Here is a 4,658-nt window from a genome sequence, read left to right as displayed (position 1 = left end):
TTGGATGGTCACGCCAAGAGAGATTTTTAACCCTTCTCAGAAGTCTGGTATAGGTACCGTCTAGTTGCTTTTCAAACTTTTTGGTAAGGGACCAGGTTTCTGAACCATACATAAGAATTGGCTCAATAGTTGACTTGAAAATTTTAACTTTGAGACTAGAGTCGATGAAGGAAGATGACCAAATACTATGCAGCTTATTGCATGCACTCCAAGCTAAACCTTTGCGAATTTTAAAGTCTTTTTCAGAAGAAGAGATGTAAGAACCGAGATATTTGTAGTCTTCTACCTTTCGTAGGTTTGTACCAGATATTGTTTTAATATTGTCTGATGATGCGTTAACATTAAGAGTCAAATATTCGGTTTTGGACTCATTGAGGTATAGGCCTGTACAGTTTGCAGCAGATTCAAGAGCAATTAGAAGATTTTGTGCATCCTCTAGGGTAGAGCTGATAAGTGCTATGTCGTCAGCAAAGTCTGTATCTGTTAAATGAACGGCAGGATTGCGTGGACCAAGCCTACGTTGAAGAAGAAAACCGCAGCTAGATATTTTATCAACAGAGACGCGCATAAGGTAATCGAAAACTAGAATAAAGAGAAATGGTGCAAGGGTATCACCCTGGAGAATACCAGCTAAAATAGAAAAGGTTGAAGTCTCACCATCAGGTGTTTGTACTGAAGATTTTGTATTAGTGTACAGAAGTTTTATGGCATCAATGATCTTTTGAGGGATACCGTAAAGAGAGAGAATATCAAACATTAAGTCGCGATCAACCGAATCAAAGGCTTTCTTGAAATCAACAAAAATCAAAATTGCTTCAAGATTGAAGTTTCTAGCTTCCTCTAAGATTCGTCGAAGAGCAAGAACTTGGCTTAAAGTAGAACGACCACTTCGAAAACCGTTTTGATTTTTACGAAGAATGGGTTCAACATGAAGCCGTATTCTATTTAGAAGAAGCTTATTATAGATTTTTGCTGCGATTGGGAGAAGAGAGATACCACGATAGTTTGTGGCAAGACTAAGGTCTCCCTTTTTTGGTACTGGAACGATGGTCGATTTTAACCAGTGCGTTGTACAAACTTTGTCTTCAAACGCGAGGTTGCATAGCTTTAAAAGGATATCATGAAAATTTCTGTCCTTCCAGATAATAGGTGGTATGTTATCTGGACCGAGGGCCTTGCATGATTTTGTTGTGGAAAGGACCTTTGTCAACTCTTCCATGGAAAAAGAAAAAGTAGATATATCTAGAGGGGGAGAAATTTGCTCTCGTGGAAGAAAGTTATTTGTTGCTAACACCGGTTTTTTACCTAAAAGATTTTTGAAATGCTGTAACCAATTATCTAAGCGTTTTTTATCCGAGCCACCTTTCAGCTGGATGGACGGTTTTGAGTTCTTGCCACTTAGTTGTTGTACTACTTTCCAAGCATCGCGATGAGAATTTTTGGAAAATTGCTCAGACATGTCCTTCAGCTGAGTATCAATAAAAGAAACTTGAGCCTCTAGGTAGGCCTCGTCAAGTTTAATCTTGGCAGAGTTAAGTTGCTCCTTGCGTCTCCGCGTTGGTGCTGCATTATACAAAGAGGAAGCTTTTGTTAGATTTTCTCTTGCTTTCTTGACTAAGGGACATTCTTTTGGGTCTGATTTAGCTCGTTTTTGTTTTCTTGGAAGTTGCTCTAGGGCAACTTTTTCTGTGGAATCTTTAAGACAAGAATACGCTAGCTCAACATTATCTTTGGTCAATTCTTCGTTGAAAAGAGTAGAGAAACGGTTAAAGACCTCAATTCCAAACATGCTACAGACTTCAGGATTTGTAGAGGCTCTTTTCCAATCTATTTGTTTTAAAGGATTAGGTTTTGAAGGTTTAGAAGAGCGAAGACTAAGTTTGACCTTAGAAGATACGATGCGATGATCAGTACTCACAGTAGCAAAGGAAGAATATGCTCTTGAGTCCTGTATGCTATTACGCCATTTTTTCCGGAAAATGATATAGTCGATCTGTGCTTTATCGCCGTTTGGATATTTGAAGGTCCAGAGATGATTAGCACATTTCATGAAGGAGTTATTTGAGGAAAAAAGGTCAAATTCTTGTAGAAGATCTAAAAGGTGTTCACCGTTACGATTTGTAGCCTTGTCAAATGAAAAAGGAACATCAGGGTAGGCAAGTTTGGCATTAAATCACCGGCTATGGAGAGAAAATTATGCCTTGGAATATGGCTAAGCAAGTTTTTAAGTGACGAATAAAACTCCTCGACATCTTCCTCGGGAGCACTGTTGTGGGGGCTATAGGCACACACTACTGTTAAAACTGGGTTGCTGGAAAATTCAGCAATCACGATTCTAGGTGTAATTTTTTCAATTCTTATTAAGTTGCTGGCTGCTCTAGATGAAAGAAGAAAGCCAATCCCTCCAACAGAAGCGTTAACCGTGTTTTTTGTTGCAGATGAGGTGATAAGTTGGGAGGAAGAAATAGAATCGTAAATTAAATCATCGTCAGGGTGAAATATTCGATGTTCTTGAAGAGCAATGATGTCTATAGAGTTATTAGACATGGAGAGTACAAGTTCATTAAGTTGTGTTGGTCCGCTTAGTGTGCGAACGTTAAAAGTACTGATTTTTAAGAAGTTAGAACATCTTAAAAGTTTTGTTGGTTTTGATTTTGATTGATCAGGTTCCATCTTATCTGGAGAGACCCTCCCATTGGGGTTTAAGATCTCACCTTCATTGGATCCCAAGGTGGAATCAAAGAGAGAAGAATGATCGAGAAAAGCAGGGGCTTGACCGGTAATCAAAGGCTTATCCCTGTTAGGGACTACCAATTGATCCCGGACCCTGGAGCTGTATGAGAAATCCATTGTCTTTTCAAATTGCTAATATAGTATGTGTTGCGCAACGACTACATACCCATTTTCCCATAGGTGGGGCAGTTCTCAACTAACTTTAGAGTTTTCTCCTTAACCAAGAGTGGTTAGGCAGAAGAGGATCAAAAACCATATCAACTATCTGTTGTTAACTGCCTAATGATCCCTATCGCTCTACCTGCTATAGAACGAGATTTTTTAGGCTGGTATACTCCAGCTGGTGTTATATCAGAGTTTTCCTTCTCCTATTTGAATTGCCTTACTGGGCTATAAGATGCTCCAACTACACCTAATTCTCCGAAGAGTATGGAATGAAAATAAAATAAAATTGTAATTAGAATATGATACATTATTATACTTGACATTCTCGGATATATACAGATAAAAAAAGAAGGTTTATATACAGGTTAAAAAGAACATGTGCACTAGCTTTGCTTGCTATCCAGCTACCGATTTTCAACACTAAAGTGATTAACATCGTCATTCGCTGTAAATTCAAGACGATCTAAAATTATATAACATGCAGCGATTACTAACACTGAAGTGATTATCATCGTTACAGTCGTAGAAAGATGGAAGTATAATTTAGGATATCAATGAAAAGAGCGAAGAACGGATGTCAAAAACAGCAGTGGAAGAAATGGTGAAAGTGACTGTCAAGTAAAGCTAACTCGTTGGCTTTGCAGGGCAAGGGCGCCAGGCTTCGAGTGAAACCATCCTTGAGGAAGACTTAAAGTCAACCCGCATACCCTAGAATTACGGTTAGTAACTCTCCAAAACGTCAAAAATTAATTAGTTAGCAACTGGGGAGTCAAACTTTATCATATCATGATTATTCTCACCAACCAAAAATTTTTGGTTATTGGGGTGCATAACCCACAGCAACTGGACAAGTTTTTTAGACATACCGTATAAGGGCATTTAATTTCGCGAATGAGGTCATTTCAAATGTCCATTGAGACTTAACTTTGCGGATGACACCCAAATCCGCGAAATTTAATCCCTGCAAAAGTTTATTCCATTAAAGTAGCTTGTTGTGTTTATTATTTGGTTCTATTTCAAGAACTTTTTTGAAAAAAAAGTGTTTTACTTGTTCACAATAAAGAAATTACGATAGAAATCCTTCTTTCTGTGGAAATAAAAAATGGGAGAGGGGGGATTTTAGCCAGGGCTTAAAAAACCAGATAAAAGTCTTGGTCAAGGTCACCCCCTCAAAATATTCTTCGCCTCCCACTGACATTTTTTCCCCGCATGGGTCCCGGCGAGCCATTTCGAGTGAGGGGGCCAAACACTTTGGAAAAAAATGTCGCCTACCATGGTTGGGCGACGAAGAAATTTTTTCACTTTTTACACCCTCAAAACACCTTAAAACGATATCTATTTAGGGAGAATAATAGTTTTTGTGGTTTGATTTGGTCTCAAACTAGCTTAAAATAGTAACTCTTAAAAACGTATGACATGGTCTACCAAAAGGTGTGGGGGGGGGCATGGTTCCCCATGCTCATGACTCAAGAAAGCGTGATTTTTATGACTTTTATAACTAAAATTTTGTTTGTTTTTGACTCGAGATCAATAAAATCTTTTTGAAACAAATGGCACGTCATAAAAGAAGCCTAAAAATTATTACATATAAAGCTCACCTTGACCAGTCTTACCCATTAAGTTTAAAGCCCGAAGGGCAAGAGTTCAATTTCTAACCTTTCTCAGGCAAGAAAAAGTGAAGCCTTAAAAAATGCGCTGTATTTTTGACGGCAGATTGAATCTAGCAATTCCTTTGTTTACGATTGATATTTTTTTCGAAA

Source organism: Clytia hemisphaerica, unplaced genomic scaffold, assembly GCF_902728285.1.
Source record: "Clytia hemisphaerica strain Z4C2 unplaced genomic scaffold, Clytia hemisphaerica genome assembly, whole genome shotgun sequence".
NCBI classification, from domain to species: domain Eukaryota; kingdom Metazoa; phylum Cnidaria; class Hydrozoa; order Leptothecata; family Clytiidae; genus Clytia; species Clytia hemisphaerica.
This window is presented reverse-complemented; position numbering follows the sequence as displayed.